The 18,586-nt window shown below is 35.7% G+C and overlaps 1 protein-coding gene and 1 non-coding gene across 2 annotated transcripts in view; both read left to right on the top strand.

Annotated features, from left to right (window-relative positions):
* SESN1 (sestrin 1) overlaps nucleotides 1-18,586 on the top strand; it is a 100,538-nt gene that overhangs the window by 32,170 nt on the left and 49,782 nt on the right. The gene's annotated exons all lie outside the window — the stretch shown is intronic.
* Nucleotides 7,144-7,217, top strand: TRNAV-GAC (transfer RNA valine (anticodon GAC)). The gene has a single exon. It is a non-coding gene; the product is annotated as a tRNA-Val (tRNA).

The following is an 18,586-nucleotide window of genomic DNA, read 5'->3' as shown; positions in this document are numbered from 1 at the left end:
ATCTTCAGTGGCACAATAGTGAGTTCTCAGTAAGAATGGACAGTTTCTCAGCTGTAGTTTCCTAAACTTTCTCTTGATTGCTCTCATCTCCATGAACATTTCCACATCATCTTCATCCCCTTCCATACCATTATTGTAATTGAACTGCTTCCTGGGTAAGACCCATAGAGAATTTGGGGCAGGTCATGAGTTTATTACTTCCTGCAGCCTGTTGACCTTCTCTCCACCTCTCTGTCTAAGAACAGGCTTCCTCTTTTTCATGCATGCATGCCACACACACACACACACACACACACACACACACACACACACACACACACACACACACACACACACACACACACACACACACACACACACACACACACACACACACACACACACACACACACACACACACACACACACACACACACACACACACACACCTTGTTTCTCTTCAAACAGCTTTTCCTGAGCCTATTCTGAAAGTTTTCTTCTATCTCATGTAGAGGTGCACCTCCACCTTGGGTGACAGACATATTCCTGCTCCCTTCTTCAGGCCAGAAGGCTGCTCAACCTCCGCAGGGCAGGCAGGAACTGGGACTCCAAGTGCCCAAGGACTGCTTCTCTCTGTTTCAGGTGCCTTGTTCTCTCCTTGAGACCAACCATGAGGTGCAATTCAAATTTTGCAGATGAAAGGATCTCTCGTAATTGTACACTTACCTTCATATTGAATTCATGTTGTAATATTGCTGTCTCTCTGTCTCACACACACATATCTTAAAATTCTTTTTCTCTGGTTTTTTTACCCCCCCACCCCCCACCCCCTGGCAGGCACACAGATTGAACCCCAGACCTTGGTGTTATCAGCACTACAAAAAATTCTTATATATGATTTCTCATGGCGTTTTGGATAAAGACAAAATTCTATATATGGCCTCACATAGTTTATTATCCAAACTGGGACATTGTGTGAGGATGGATTATGCCAGATCAATAGTCACCCTCCCTATAAGGCCCTACATGGGCTGGCTGCTGCTGACCTCTGCAGCCTCAACATGCTCTTTCTTGTGCTCTGTGTCCCAGACTCACAAGCCTTCTTCAATTCCTTTTTCAAGTGTACTGTGCCTCCTAATGCTTACTCTTGCTAGAAAGCTTTGTACTTGCTTTTCCTTCTACCTGGAGAAAGCTTCCGCTGTGTTTTCTCTTTTACCTAATAAACTCCTACTCATCTTTCAGATTTCACTCAGATATAACTTACTCGAGGAAGCCTTCTTGAACTTTCCTAACTAGATTCATTCTCTCTCTTATTCTTCCTCAGAGCACCATACTTTATCACATTTAGATAACTCTTGCATTAATTGTCTGCCCTCCACTAGAGTGAGTCTTAATGTAGGTAGAGACCATATCAGAGTTTTCTCATCATTTTTTTCTCCATCACTCAGTAGGCACATGGCAAAAAATAAGTAAATATTTGTTGGATTAATTAATTTAAAAGAGGAAAGTAAAGATCAAGTTTACTGCATAACCCAAAATAGGTGAAATTAATTCCAATATATCCCATTTAATTTTTGCTTAAGATAAATAATACATTTTAAATTTATAATTGAAAGTGTTCAAAATTTTAATTTTTAATTTTTACACGTGATACATAAATTAAAAATTCCTACACTCATTAAATTTATTGAAAAAAATTTTTTAGCCAAGGATGTTTTTTACTTACATAACATGCCTTTCAATTATTTAGGTTTAATCCAGGGGATCAGGTATAGTTCACAAGTATCTATATTAGTGCATTGATCTTTTTTCTAAGGGAACTCCAAAATTAGGAAGAATTTATTGTTGCTTTAATTTTAGATTATGCACGTTTTCAAGTCAGATATACATCTGAGCTTTGAATAATATGTGTGAGATATTTCAAAGAGTAAAATGCATTTTTAAAGAGAATGTTAACTTTCTGAGTAGTGATTTTACTCACAAGTTAAATCAAGCTTTGTATACATTTATTAAATTAACCATTTAAATTTATTTGACTTGAAGTTGGTCTATCCCAATGGAAAGATTGAAAGAGGGTTATAGAGAGAGTGGTGTATACTTTCCCTCTTGAGAAATTGAAAGGTTCCTGGCATAAATTTAACCAAGAGGGAAGGAAGAGCATGTGATTATTCCTGATTCTCTTGGTCATTTGTCTTGTGTGTGGGGGTAGGTGGGGTGCTGTTGGAATTGTTATCTTCCAGTAACAGATTTTCTGAGGCTTACTAGTAGTTCCATGACACAATCAGTACTGATCTCAATCATAAGTTTTTAAACATTTATTTGTGCATATTTGTGGGGTACAGTGTGTTGTTTCAATACATTAATATATTGTACACTGATTCATTTAGAATACATAGCATTGCTTTGTACCTGTTAATCCACCACTTCCTCTCTCACCAGACCCTCCTCCCCTCCCTGCCTCTGGCAACCATTACTGTACGTACTCTCTACTTCTATAAGAATCATTTTTCTTTTTCTTTTTTCTTTTTTTTTTTTTTTTAAGATTCTGCATATGAGCGAGATCATGCGGTATTTGTCTTTCTGTGCCTGGCTTTCTTCACTTAACATAATGGTCTCCCGTTCCATCCATGTTGCTACAAATAACAGTATTTCTTTTTTTTTTTTTTTAATAGCTGAATAGTATTCCATTGTGTGTGTGTGTATATTATACATACACACACCACATTTTTTTAATCCATTCATTCATTGATGGGCATTTAAGTTGATTCTATCTCTTGGCTATTGTGAATAGTGTTGCATTGAACATAGGAGTGCAGGTGTATCTTTGATATATTAATTTCATTTCTTGTGGGTATAACCCAGTAATTGGAGTGCTGGGTCATAGGGTAGTTCAAATCTTAGTTCTCTGAAGATCCTCCATACTGTTTCCCACAATGGCTGTACCAATTTACATTTCCACCAACAATGTAGGAGAGTTCCCTTTTCTCCACATCGCCATCAGCATTTATTTTCTGTCTTTTTGATAATAGCCATTCTGGAGTCAGATGATATCTCATTGTAGCTTTAAGTTGCATTTCCCTGATGTCACTTAATCATAATTTAAATGAGATGAAATTATTCTGTATAGTTAAAATAGAATCAAGCATCATACAGATACTATACTAATTATAGTCATTGATGGCCTATTTTTTCTGACCTAAAAAGGTAAATGAAAAAGGGAATTGCCTTTGCCTTTGAGGGATTTTCCCTCTAAAAGAGATTAGTTCATTGTCATTGGTGTTTATTTTTACGTGACACTTTTCTAGAATCTTTATAAAACTCGACAGTACTGAACTAATCAATAGAAAAGTCAGAATTTATTTTCTGCGACATGAGAAAAAACTTGGCAGTTCAAAATAGGAGGTCAGATCTCTCTTTCCACTCCAATTAGAAATTGTAAAGTTTTATAAGCAGGTGCTTTGAACATAAGATGGGCTATGGATCAGGAATACATACACAGGTATTAGTTTAAAAAGCTATTACAACATTTCTTATATTACTTCTCTCAAAAGTTTCCCTTTTAAGTGTTTTAGAATCTATTCCAGAAAAAAGAAAAAAAAAAAAACTCAATAAAATTACCCTGCGTTAATATTTTATTTGGTGGTGTGGCTTTCTGCACAAAGTAGGTAATGTTTACTCCTTAATACAAATGTGTGGTTTTTGATTGTTTTTTGTTGTTATTGTTTATTAATGCACAATGATTAACAGAGGCCTAGCTTTGGTGCTTTCCAGTTGAGAATTAAAGGGGTGATTTGCAGAAAACCAAAGCAGGTCAAAGATCACCATGCAGTTGTTGGGAGCGCAGGTAGGGGCACTAGAGGGGAGAATAAAAATTAGGACTGAATTTATTTCTAACTTAATTCCACAGTTCAAAAGCAAAATATGCATGAATGTAACGGCTTCTCTAAGTATGATGTAAGGAGTGCTGTGTGGGTCTCTGTGGAACAGGAACTAGCATTTCAAATTTTGCCTGCCTGTTCTGCATTTTTATATATAGCCATTATGGAAGTAACCATGTTTTAAAATAAAGGAGCTATTCCAGACTTAGCAATCCATGTCATATTAGTTCTGAACATATGCAATTGAATAAACATTAAAAGCTGATTTACTGACATTGGAATAGCAACTATCACATTTCTATGAAACACCATTTTGTGTATGCTTGACAACAATTAAGCAGTACTATTAGAATAGTATACTCCAGCTGGCCTCAAAAATCCCTCTAGGTGTAAAAACATCTGTCTAGATGTAAAAACAGTCTATGTTTTTTACATCTCAAAGTTAAAATGAAATTTTCTTTAAGTTAAATTTTAGGAAATGGCTTTCACAGGTTGGTGAAGTGTTAAGAAGTTATTATCTATAAGTTTTATGTGTGTGAAGTGATAATATGGAGTTACATAAATTTTTGAAAACCTCATATTAAATTTGGCATTTCCTCAAATATGGTATACTTGGTATCTTGGATTATGTTATCTCTTAGGTCAGAAGGTTTATTTTCTGGGCAAATTTCCTTTTGTAGGTACCCTCCCACATACCCTTTTAAAGGGCAAGAGACCCATGAGAATATTAAGCCTTTTAGAGCTCAAGGTTTTGCTGAAGTTATTTTCTATCTTGTATTTGCCAAGAATTGCTGACAACTTAAAAGCTATCATATGAGTGAGTACCAGTAGTCTAGATTGTTTGATGATTTTGGACAAGTGTGGATCAGGATTTCCTGTAATTTTTCTTCCTCTTGTAGGGCTGTGTTGCCTCTTTCTCTGAGCAATTGTACACTTGGAAAGAAAAAACAAAGCGAGGTCACTGGATCTAAATTACTTTACTTCTGTGTCAAGTGAAACTTTCCTTCTGTTCTGTTATGTGTTACAGTTTCGGGGATCTTTTGGCATCTAGAGAGAAATTTGCATTTAGGAGGGGGAATATGGAGTTTTTAGGAGATTTTTCTGAGCTGATCTCTCACTTTTTCTGTACTTCATTCAGAGACAGCCAGTCCCTGCTTTTTGGCTGAAACATGTTCCTAGGATCCATGTGATAAAACAAATTATCATCATGAGAAACCCATTTTCCCATGGATAATATGATCTAGCAGCTTAAGAATCCATTCCTGAATTCTTTATATTTTGGGGGTATAGCAAAATGAATTTTTAAAAAGGATATGTCAAAGGATATGTTTTAAGTAGGCATTCTACTAAAAGAATAGTAATCCCTTGCAGAATGAAAGGGATAATGCTAGCCATTGCCTTTATATACTGGGGGGGGTACCTGCAGGACAGCCTGAGTATTTTTTCTGGATCAGGAAATAACAGCTAGGTTCCGCAAGATGAGAGAAGTATGAACTTCTGAGCAGGGGCAGATCCTTGAATAAGAGGAACCTTTCTTTGGAAACTGTTTTGGAAATTGGGTTTTGGGAATTGTTGAGTGTGTCAGTCAGGAATGTGTTTGGCTGCAAATAACACTACTGTGTGGTGTAAACAGATAGGGGTCTCCCTCCATGAGAAGTCTTAATTTAGGCAGTCCAGTGCTGATGCTTAACTATATTAATAATGACATCAGCCATGCTTAGAATATAGTTTTCATCTTCAAGGTAACAAAATGGCTGTTGTACTTTCAGACGGCATCACGGTATTTATTGTCTATTACTGTATAGACAATAAAACATATCAGGTGAAAACAATAAACATTAATTATCTCACAGTTTCTCAGGTTTGAGAATTCAAGAATGGCTTAACTGGGAGGTTCTGGCTCAGGGTCTGTCATGAGGTTGCTGTTGAGATAGCAGCCAGGGCTGCATTCCTCTGGACACTTGGTGTCCAGATCTGCTTCCAGACTAACTCATATGTCTTTTGGCAGGAGGACTCAGTTCCTCACCACATGGACCTTTCCATAGGGTTCAAGGCATGATAGGAGGCTTCAAGGCAAGAGAGAGATCTGAAAGAAAGAGAAAGGAAGGGGGGCGAGAGAGAGAGAGACAGAGAGACAGAGATTTCAAGTGGGGGGGGTGGGGATTGGGGGTGCAGAGATGTGGAGACAAGAATAAGATGGAAGCTGCAATGTCCCTTAGAACTTAATCTTGGAAGTGAGATATCAGTTTTGCCATATTCTATTGGTCACATATCCCTGATACAACATGAAAGGGGACTACACAAGGGTGTGAATATCAGAAGGTAGGGATCATTGGGGGTCATCTTGGAGGCTACCTCCTACACATCACAAATATGTTCCAGGCAGTAAGAAGAAGGAAAGGAAAGAGCAGTGCTAGCAGACTTCTGTGTGTATGTCATTGGCCAGAAATGTATAACATGGCCTCTCAAGAAAAGCTGGAAAATCAGAGTTTTGTATTTTTGTTTGTTTTGTTATGTTTTTTTTAACAACCTCTGTAGTAGAGACAGGCAAGAGAAGGGAGCCAGAAATGGAGTTTGGGTTAGCCTAATGTCCATTGTCTGCCACTATCAGGCATTTGATTATGATGACTACTTTTAATTTGCCTGCATTGCTCATTCTTAGAGTTAACAATTAGCTTCCCAGAAGGAACTTAATCAATGAAAGTGTGAATGAAAGGAGCCCTGAAAAAAAATTTTTTTGGACTGTAGTGACTCCTCTTCTTGTTACAGAAATAAAGCTCTCACTGGTGGGTAGCTACCAGAAAATATCTGAAGTTTACCAAATTATGAATCATAATGTTGTTTGCTGTGAGGAAATTATAGGTTATTTTCTTCTGTATTCTTTTACATTTATTTGCATAAAATATTTTGGCAGTAAAAATTCTGAAATCTGAAACTGTACCCAATCTCTATGTTTTCAGACCTAAAAAAATAAATTATTCTCAACAACAAACATGTATTAAATGCTTACTATATATCTCGTACAATTAGAATAGAGCTTACACAATTTTTGGAAAATTTGAAACAGTTTCTGCCAGGCACTATTTCACTTGGTAATCATTTCCTTTGTAATGATTACTAGATTTTTGAGAAATACTAGATATTGTTGATTGGAATAACCATATCTGTTTTCCATATATTTTTTCAATAGCTAATATCAAATTACATTTCTGAAAAATACCATACAACTTGAAAACGTGAAAGTAGGATCTGAAATTAAAGTGGGACCCGAGAAGGATTGGAGGCTGGCTGGTTAGCTCAGTTGGTAGAGCATGGTGCTGACAACACCAAGGTCAAGGGTTCAGATCCTCTTACTGGCTAGCTGCCAAAAAAAATGTAGAGAAAAGTGTGTATAGTTTGATCCCCTATCCCAATAAAATTCAAACAATTTATTTAAAAAAAAAAAAGATTGGAGAGGAAGGTAGAGCAAGTTGGATGCTAAAAATAAATTGAAAGGCGGTAAGGACCAGAATTATCCTACCCTTATCACTTTCATCTCTCCACCCAGGGATCAGGTAGAAATAAGGTTCTCCCAGAAATAAGGCAGAAGAGGAAAGAGGACCACAAAGCTATTAGCAGGTAGAGGTGAGGGTTAGAACCTAGAATGAGCAGGGGTCATGCCTCAAAATATATCCCACTAGGACAGGGAGCTTGTTTCATAAATACACTAGAACAACTATTTACCTTCTTGGGGAAGGTAAATACCCTCAATTCACTGCTGCACGCATGTGTGTTCACCCCCTCTGCTCACTACTAAACAGTCTAGGCTAACTCCTTTTATTGTATAGTGACATACAACCAACCTCTTATTCCTAACATTCACAACTTATCACAGTTGTAATTTTAATTAATTTATTGATTGGTTGATTAATATTTGTCGCCCTCAACTAGATTATATATCTATGGGATAGCAATGATTTAGTTTTGCTCACCATATCCTCAGTACTTAGCCCACATTAAGTCAACAGTAAATATTTGTTGAGTGGATGAACAGATGAATGAACTAGGGATATATTCTGTCTCCTCACAAAACTTTATACTTGATGATAACAATGTTTCCTGTAGGATAGTCTTGCTTTTAAGCCTGTAAATCACAAATTTAATACATATGAGAATGATCTGGTACAAGTACCTTATATAAAACTTATTTTTCACTAAAAATTGTTTTCAGGCTTTTTTGAATGTTTGAATGTTTGTTCATTTCACATTTTAAAAGTATTGAATAAAGAAGACCCTCATCTTCAATAGCATTGCAAAAGACACTAAAAACTTAAGTGAATAGTGAGGGCTAGATTATTTTAAGTAATGTTTGATTTCAACTTGTAAAAATATGCATAAGAAAAAACTGAAAGTAAGTAAATCAGTATGTTAGCAGTGGCTTTCTCTGAGTAGTAGGATTATGATCAATTTAATCATTTTGTATTTATATTTATATATTTATAGATAGAGTTTATATTTTCTTGCAGAAAAAGTTTCATATTAACAAAAATTATCTTTAAAACTTTCTCAAATATTTCTGCAATTTGTAGGGGAATACTTTTCATTCATTCATTTATTCAACAAGTATTTACTGAGCAGCTGCTAAGGCCAAGGGGATGATGATATATTTAAATAGGCAAAAAGCCTTGTCTTTATGGAATTTCCTTTTTGATGTATTTGCATCTATCTGTCTGATTTTGGTTTGAAACTTCTCTTCCACATCTTTGTTAAAAGCCATTGATGTCTGCAATGGTTTGAATGCATCTCTTCCAAAATTCAGGTGTTGCCTCTGTGATAATATTAAGCAGTGGGCCCTAACAGAGTTGATTCATCATTTTTATCTTGTATTCAAATTACAGAAAAGAAAACCAGTAAATGTAACTCCCAAACTCTGCAATTCTACAACCTTTTAAATGTTTTTTCATACCTTAGGATTCTATCTTTGACCTAATAGTAAGCATAAAGGTGATAAGAGGGACCCAATTTAAGCATTCCTTAAAGGGTTACATTTTCTCCTTCAACGAGTCAATTCCTGTAGTGTTACTTATTGGTGTATAAGGTTGCAGCTTGTCCAACTCCTTTCATGTTAAAAAATAATCCACTGATTTGTTACATTTTCACAAAAGTAACACCATTATAGTCTGACTCGGTTCTAATGTTCAGCATATAAACAAAATTTTAAAAATCTTTCTAATAAAATATTCTGATCCTCTTTGAAACTTTATGGAACCCTGCTGTTTTATAAAACCAGCTTTAAAGCTGCTGATCCAAAATAATTTTTAAGCCATTGTAAAACTGATCTCTGAGATGAGTTCATCTGTTTTCTTAAGAGATTTCCCATTTGTTCCAGAAGTTAGTTTGCAAATCTGTTGTTTAGGACTCAAATTATATTTCTGTGTATAAGCAGCATTAATACTTGATGATTAGCTTTAGGGATCAGCTTGTACACAAAAAATATTCAACCCATTTTTATTTGAAGAGTCATGCTTAATTGAACAATTTTTATTATAACGAACTTCCACTTATAATATTATTTCTGAGTAAGTGTATATTTTGAGGATCATATCTCTCCTACCTAGGTAGTAGAAGTTGTGTTTGTTTCTTCTCTCCTTCCTATGCTAGATTGGGACTCAGAGACCAGAAAGTGGGTATGGAAAGGAAAAGAGGCTAGTGGTGAGTGATTATTTGTTGGCACCAGTATTTTATTGATTCCTCATGCTTACTAAAAGAGGGTGGCTGTCTTGGAAAGTTGTTCTTTATATGGTCAGACTGGACAACAGCATTTGCCCTTAGGCTGAGAGACCTTAGTTAAGGATTGTGTAAGCCTGTGTTGTGATTTGTGGGAAGGGAGGAAACTTCTGCTGCTTGACCATTTTGTGTATGTAGGGTGTCTGAAAGTTGGAGACTGCTTTGATATTTGCCTGCCCCTTTTAAAATCTAATTTTATTGGTCTTTCAGATCATTCGAACTAATTATTCCTCTTTCAATAACTTTTATATATTTGAAGTCTGTTTTTAATATTTAAAGACTTGCCATACTATCTCTATCCATAGCAAGATGGCAAATCTATGACTCACTATAAATTAAAATGCCTTTTTTAAAAAACAATTAAAAAATAGCATTCTGTATGTCTTTTCTAGGCTGGGGATGTGTTTACGGCTACTTAATGATGCTGTTGCAGACAGACACCACCCTCAGCTGACAGCACAGTTGGTCAGTCTTTGAGCAGTTCCCAGTTGGGCTGGTTATTGCTGTCTTTGGACATGTTTGGATTTGAAGTTCCTCCCTTCTATTGTGATTAGAGTAAGGTTGTGACATACCACAAACCTTTTGAAGAGTGAAAAAGTAGTTCAATCAGATGCCTAATAACGAGTTTGGCTTTTTCACTAAATTGACCAATATTTTTACTTCCTATACAGAGTTTTAGAAATCAGTTGTTCCTGTATTTACTGACTTTCCTTTGTTGTATTTTACAACAGTTTTATTTATGAATCTTCATTTTAAAGTTTCTTTTAAAGCTATTACCTAGGTTTAAAACCAAAGGCAGACATGTAGTTTTATTCACTTCCTCTTCTCTGGGTATTTATGTTGTTTTGACATTTAACTGCCATGATACAATTTTCTTGTTGAGAATTTTTTTAAAAAGATTTTTGTGTAAGTTAACTTTTTTGTTCTATGTTATTAAAATTTATATTAATATAATATATAATAACTTCAATATGATATGTTATATATCAATAACTTAATAGATAACATATTAATATACATAAATGTTCTCTCTGCACTTTTTTTTGATACTAACTTTTCCTGCCCTGATGTGCAAAGATGTTCTCCAAGCCTTGCAGAGATTATGGCTATCATTTATTCACACATTCTACAGATGTTTTTGGAATGCTGGGTCTGTACAAAGAAGTGTGCTAAGCAAAAGGGATAGAAATACTAAGTCATAGTCCCTGTCCTGAAGAGACTTGCTGTTTAGTGGAGGAAATAGACAAGTAAACAGTTAATATGTTTTAAGTACTTGCCCCTTACTTTTTATAGCTTTGAACTTCATAAACTGGGATATAATTATAGCCTGGGGTATGTGGCTATATGTTAGAATGTGCAGGAACACACAGAATAAATGTAAATGTGACATATTTTCCTGGAATTTAAAATCAAAGGTGGAGCAGTGGGGGGCAGGGTTGAAGAGGAACTAAGTAATTTAATTGGTAAGTAATTTAAAACATTTATTTTAGGTTAAAAATAAGTAAGTATGGCTATATTAGGGAATAAGATACGAAGTTTGACGTAAAGAATTGTCCTACTTTTGGCCAGCTACTCACAGGCTTTTCACCATGTTATCTATGGAAGAAGTTCACTCCCCTCAGAGATTAGAGGTGCCTCTGTGGAAAATTTTGAGAGGCCCTTCCTATCTGATCATATAAACCTGTTTGTGTTAAGGGGAGAGGCCAGAGAAGGTGGCTGCCTTTCCGGAGAATAGCCTTCTTTACTCCCCAGGCAGTTATGCTTTAACTGTAGTCTTTTAGAAGTAGATGCACTGCTTTTTTTGACTGAACCCATGGAGCAATATTAATAGTGCAGATCTCAAGACAAGTAAGGTAGGTAGAGGAGTGTTTCAGGAAGGTGATTTCTCAAATCATTCACCTGTGGTAAACTACCTACACCACCCATAAGCAGGGCCAGTTGGAGGTAGCTGAATGTTTGTTTAGGCCCTTGTGATTTGGGAAGACAAAAGATTAAGGGCGGTCCATTTGTGAAGCACATTCTTCTTGTCACTTTGTTTCAATGAATTTTGAGAGAGCAAAAATATTGCATCAGCTTTTTAAAAGCTTGTAAATGTAACACTTTTACTTATGTTCCACAGTATGTGAATTGTTGAAAGTTGAGGCATTGGCTTTTTTGTTTAGAGCAAAGGATAGGATACATTTTTTTTTCAGTCTATACAGATTCAAAATCAAATTCAAATTTTCAGTTGGAGTTCTTTCACATTATGTCTCACATTTATTAGTTTATTTAAGGGACATTTATTATCTACTCTGGGCAAGGCTCCATGTTAGTCACTGGGGAAACAGACAAGGCAAGGGCCTCACTCTCAAGAAGCTCACAGACGGGTGGGCAAGATAGATGGGTAAATAGGCAATTATAGTACATAGTGTAAGAGCTGTAAAGTTGGGTTCTGCAGAGGGCTTTGGATGGTTGAGGATGAAGGGACACAGAAAGAGAATGGTCAGAGAAGGTTCTGTGGAAAAGTAATGTCTCCACTGGCTCCTAAAGCCTGACTAAGGAATAGCCAGTTGAAGAAGTGGGAGATAAGGTGCTCTAGTCAGAGAGATTAGCATATGCAAAAGTGCAAAATCATGAGAGTTAACCATGTTTGAGGAACTATAAGTTGAACTCAGTATGATTGGAGAGACACACAGAGATGAGATCCAGAAGGCAATTATATGCCATGTGAAGAACCTGGATTTTACTGTGAAAGTTAGGAGAAACCTATGAAGGACTGTATCATCATCAGATGTATATTTTAGAAAGACTGCTTCAGTGTGGAAAATATGCTAGAAGATGGCAAGGATAGTGAGAAAGGAGGCTGTTGCTCTAATCCAGGAGAGATGTGGTGAGGGACCATATCAATTGGTGTTGGGGTTGAGGATAAGGGGATAGATATGACAATTTTTTAGAATGTAGAATATTTAGAACTTGGCAACAGATTAGTAAGAGAGTCAGAAGAGCCTAGTTAGGCATGGACTCACAGTTTTCTGCATTGGACAATTGAATGTATGGCAAGGCCTTTATGGAGATAGGGAATATAAGAGGTGTAGGGGGATGGGTGGGGGCGAGGCTTTTAATGTGTTGGATTTGAAAAGGCTGTGGTACATCAAGGTGGAATATATTAAGTAGTTGGGTAAATGGGCCTCAGATTCAGGAAAAGAACTGAGATGTAATTAAAGGCTGTGTCAACACTCATTGTTGAAGTTATGGAAGAGTGAGATCACCCAGGGAGAAGACATATAGTAAGAAGGCTGAAGATGGATGAAATGTTGGGGAACATCACTTTATAAGAAGCAGCAGAGGAAGGATCTATAAAGGAGGTTGATATTGAGTAGCCAAAAACAAAGGATGAAACCTGGAAGAGCATAATATCCTAGATATCAAGCTAGGAGAGATTCAGTAAAGGATTGGTCAACATTGTCAATTGTGTAAGAAGTGAAGTAAGACAAGACCTGTATGGTATCAATATCTGGGCTGGAGAGAAAAGAAGGAAGCAATGGAGCAGTGTTTGATAGACCTGAGAAAAGGAGAGCTTCCAAATAGCCAACAGATATTCATTGGAAAATATGGCAGGCTAATTTGCAAATAGTAGCTGAAACTGGGAGGAGTGTTACCCATTCCAATGGTGAGTGAGTACAGGTGACCCACTGTAAGAAGAACTAAAGAGCACAGGGTGATATAGCTTCTATGAACTCTCAAAACCAACCTTTCTGTGTCTTCCTTCTAGGACAGAGTCCCATATTGAGGAAAGGTTGCTGGGAGTGAAATAAAAATTGAGCAGAATAGGGACAATAGAGGTGAAAGGAAAAGAAAGGCTATGGTAGAGAGGAATGGAGCCAAAAAAATTGCAGAGAGCAAGCTACCATGGTTTTGAACACTGCAAAAATAACAGAAGGAGGAATTCTGTGAAGTTAGAAAATCTGTCCTAACCCAGTCTCATACAAAAACTTTAAGAAAGCTAATTTCACATAAAATTGAGCAATATACAAAGTTATAAGAAAAAAGAGAATAAGGAGCTGAATAATATCTCTCTAGACAATGAAATCATGCTTGAAAGATGAACCAAATACTGTAGCCTCCTATTTCAAAACAAGACATTAAAAAATGATATAATAACACGAAAGAACAACAAAAATCAGAAGTAGAAAAACTTAAGAGTGAGGTGACATAACTCTGCCATGAATTAGAAGTAAAAGAAGAGTCATTTCAAGAAATGAAATAAACTAGAAGGAATGCAAGTCCAAGTAAATAATGACTTAAGAGAAAAAAGGAAGGTAAAAAGGAAGAAAACTGTAAAAACAGAAAATAAAGAATTTTTTAATGAATTTTTGAGAAAGTGAAAAATATTAAGTATAGGCAAAGAAGATCTAACACTACAGATAAGAGCCACTGAAGAAGAAATCAGAGCAAGAGCACAGAATAAATATGAAAACTATAATTCAAGAAAACCTTCCTGAAATTATAAAAAAGAAAAGAAACTACATATTGCAAGAATATACTGTGTACCTGAGAATACTGACTCAGAATGACCATTACCAACCCATAGTCATATTAACTTACAAGGGAAAAAAATTAGGTTTTCATTAGACTTTTCAATGGGAATAACAGAAGAAAATAGAGCAACATATTTAAAATACTTCAGGAAGGAAAGTGTGAGCCAAAGATTTTCTAACTTTTAAACATAAAGGACAAGCTATTTATCAATATGTAAGAGTGCACAAAATACGTTTCCCATGATCACTCTCTGTTGAACCTCCTAGAGAATGAGCTTCAGACTACCAAAATGACTGGAGAGACAGTAATTACATGTGCTTATTGCTACTGAGGTGTCATTGCTTTTCAGCCTTCTCAGCTGATAGAGTGAGGAAATATATGTGTGTATACTAACCTGTGTATATGCACATACGTATAAGTTTTTCTGTATATAACCCTATTTATCTATATTAAGCTAAACATGGGCTTGTAGTGATGGTTCCAGCTCTAATCCATTACCATATGGATAGTTATTCCTCTTCCTTTGCTTACTTATATCTGTAAATTCTCACTCCAACAGTGAGAAATCTTGCTCTCAACATCTACCATCCATTTACTTAATTATTCAATTCTAGTATACATGTATAGCAGTATCAGAATTGTTAACCTGCACTCCTGTGGGAAACAACCTTAATAATAGTACAGTGCTTATATGCAGTTCCTTTTGCTTTAGTGTTACAGACTCACTTTCAAAGTTACTTAGGTCAACTCTTTTCCCTCCTCCTCCTTCAGTGAAGTTATTTCATACATTTGTAATACAATTAGATTCTCTTGTCACAGGGTGCATTCCTTCCTGAGATCTACCAACGTTCTAAATGATTTAAAAAATTTTTTCATGTATTAAGTTTTGCTCTTTGTGCCGTAAATTTCAAGTTTGGGTTTCACAAATGCACAATGTCATATATCTATCAGTGCAGTATCACAGAATAATTTCACCACCCCACAAAAATTCCGTGCATTTCACCTATTTGACCATGTCCCCCTTCTCCAAAACCCTGGAAATCACTCATATTTCTACTGTGTCTATAGTTTTGCCTTTTCCAGAATGTCATATAATTGGAATCATATGATATGTAGCCTTTTAAGACTGGTTCCTTTCACTTGGAAATTTGCATGTAATGTTCATCATGACCTTTTGTGGCTTGTTAATTTATTTCTTTTTGTCACTGAATAATATTCCACAACTTGTTTATCCATCCACTTGCTGAAGGATGACTTGGTTGCTTCCAGTGTTTGGCAATTATGGGTAAAGCTGCTATAAATGTTCACGTGTAGGGTTTTATGTAGACCTAAGTTTTCAGATCAGTTGCATAAATGCCTAGAAAGTATGGTAAGAGTATTTTTGCTTTGTAAGAAACTACAAAATTGTCTTCCAAAGTGGCTATACCATTTTTCATTCCCACCAGCAATAAGTGAGAGTTCCTGTTACTCCACATTCTCACCATTTAGTAGCATAATTTCCTTTTTTAATTTTAGTCATTCTGATAGGTATGTGTTGTTTTAATTTGCAATTCCCTAATGATAAATGATGTTGAGCATCTTTGCACATGACTTTTGCCATTTCTGTATCTTCGGCAAGGTGTATGTTTAGATCTTTTTTGCCCATTTTTAAATTGGGTTGTTTGTTTTATTGTTGAGTGTTTTGTTTTGTTTTCTTTTGAAGTTCCTTATCAAGTATGTGTTTTGCAAATATTTTCTCCTGGGTTGTGGCTTATCTTTTCACTATCCTAAGAGTGTCTTCCATAAAGCAGAAGGTGTTAATTTAACTCGTGAATTTTTTTCTTTAATAGGTCAGGCTTTTGGTTTTGGCTCTAAAAAGTTATTGCCAAACCCAAGGTCATTTAGATCTTCTTTATTTTCTTCTAGAAGTTTTGCAGTCTTGTGTGTTACATTTAGGTCTGCAATCCATTTTGAGTTATTTTCTATGAAAAGTATATGGTCTATGTCTAGATTTCTTTCTTTTTTTCTTTTCTTTGTGTATGAATGTCCTATTGTTTCACCATTGCTTGTTGAAAAGATTGTCCTTTCTCCATTGAATTGCCTTTTTTCCTTTGTCAGTGGTCAGTTGACTACATTTTTATGGGTCTGTCTCTGGGCTCGATATTCTGTTCCATTGATATGTGCAGATGCACATATCAATTCTTTCACCAATATCATGCTGCATTGATTACTATGGCTTTATAGTAAGTCTTGAAATCAGTTAGTATGACTGCTCTTCAGTATTTTGGTGGCTGTTCTAGGTCTTTTGCCTTTCCATATAAACATTTGAATCTTTTTGTTGATATTTGCAGAATAGCTTCCCAGGATTTTTTTTATCTATTATTTTTAAAAAATTTTTTAAAAAGATGACCAATAAGAGGATCTTAACCCTTAACTTGGTGTTGTCAGCACCACACTCTCCCAAGTGAGCCACAGGCTGGCCCCTGCTTCCCAGGATTTTAATTGCAGTTGTATTGAGCCTATAAGGCAAGATGAGAAGAATTATTGACTTAACAGTATTGAATCTTCCAATCCATAAACATCGAGTATTTCCCCATTTATTTGAATCTTTGATTTCTTTGATCAGAGTTTTGTAGTTTTTGATGTATGGATTCTGCACATATGTTGTTGGATTTATACCTATTTTCTTCTTATTTTACTATTTTAATTTTTTAAATTTCCAATTCCAATTGTTCATTGCCAATATATAGGAAAGCAATTGACTCCTGTATATTAACTTTGAATCCTGCAACCTGCTAAATTCCCTTACTAGTTCTAGGAGTTTTTTGTTTTGTTTTTTTGTAAATTCCTTTGGATTTTCTATGCATACAATTTCATCATCTACAAATGGGGATAGTTTTCTTTCTTTCTTTTTGTTCTATATGGCTTTTATTTACTTTTCTTGCCTTATTGCACTGACTAGAACTTCCAGCACAAGTGGTGGGAGTAGATATCCTTGCCTTGTTTCTGATCTTAAGAGGAAAGCATTCAGTTTTTCACCATTAAATGTAAAATAAACTGTTGATTTTTGTAGAAGTTCTTTAAGATGAGGTAACTCCCCTTCTGTTCCTATTTTTCTGAAAATTTCTTTTTTGTTGTAAATTAGTGTTGTAAATTAGTTTACTCAGATGCTTTTTCTACATAATGTCATCATCTGATTTTTCTTCTTTAGCCTGTTCATGTGGTAGATTACATTAATTGCTTTTGTGATATTGAACCAGCCTTGCATTCCTGGAATAAATCCCATTGTCATGTTTTACAATGCTTTTTATATATTGCTGAATTCTGTTTGCTAATATGCTGTTAAGGATTTTAGTATTCATATTTTTGAGGGCTGTACTTCTTTGTTTGTTTTGGGGGGGCAGCTGGCTGGTATGGAGATCTGAACCCTTGACCTTGGTGTTATAACACTGCACTCTAACCAGCTGAGCTAACTGCCCAGGCCTGTGTTTCCTCCTTTTTTTTTTTTTTTTTTTTTCTTTTTGGTACAGGTTGAGTGTTCCTTATCTGAAATGCTTGGTACCAGAAGTGTTTTGGATTTTTTTTTGGATTTTAGAATATTTGCATTATACTTACCATTTCAACAAACTTAATCTAAAAATCTCAAATTCAAAATGCTCCAATGAACATTTGCTTTGAGCATCATTTTGGCATGATTTTGGAGCATTTCCGATTTTGGATTTTCAGATTAGGTATATTCAACCTGTACTGTCTTTGTTTGGTTTTGGTATTAGGCTAATACTAGCTTCATAAAATGAATTGGGAAGTGTTTGTTCTTCTGATTTTTTGAAAAAGATTGTGTAAAATTGGTGTTAATTCTTCTTTAAATGTTGGTAGAGTTATCCAGTGAAAGCATCTGGAATTGGAGACTTGGTTTTGGGAGTTAAAGAAAAAAATCACAAACTCAATTTCTTTAATAGCTATAGGGCCATTCAAGTGATTTATTTTTGTTTGTTTTGTTTTTATTGAATCATAATTGACTATACACATTTTGGGGGTTCAACATTGGCATATGTTGATCAAATCAATGTTATTAGCACATATATTATGACAAATTGTACTTACTCTTTATGCCCCTTATCCAATCTCTCTCCATTCTCCTCTCACTTTCCCCTCATACCTCTGATAGCCCTAGATTTCTTCTCTCCTTTTGAAAGAGTAACAGTTACTCTGTTCATTTGTTGCCTAGATGATCTGTCCAGTGCTGAGACAGGTGTGTTTAGGTCCCCCACTATTATCGTAGAGTAGATCCTTCTTCCATCATTCTGGAATAGGCTTTGTGGAGAGAGACATCCTCTTCTTTTCTTTGGTCTCTGCTGGTGACTCTCCTTGTGTCAATATACTCAAGTGGCTCACAGGTCATCTGCACGGTTGTTGTGGTGTCTAGCCACTTTTGCGGTCACCGTGGCTATGGTGGTGGCTGTGGT

Source organism: Cynocephalus volans, chromosome 5 (assembly GCF_027409185.1).
Source record: "Cynocephalus volans isolate mCynVol1 chromosome 5, mCynVol1.pri, whole genome shotgun sequence".
Taxonomy (NCBI): Eukaryota; Metazoa; Chordata; class Mammalia; order Dermoptera; family Cynocephalidae; genus Cynocephalus; species Cynocephalus volans.
Note: the sequence above shows the minus strand (reverse complement) of the source record. Positions and strands in the feature narration are given on the sequence as shown.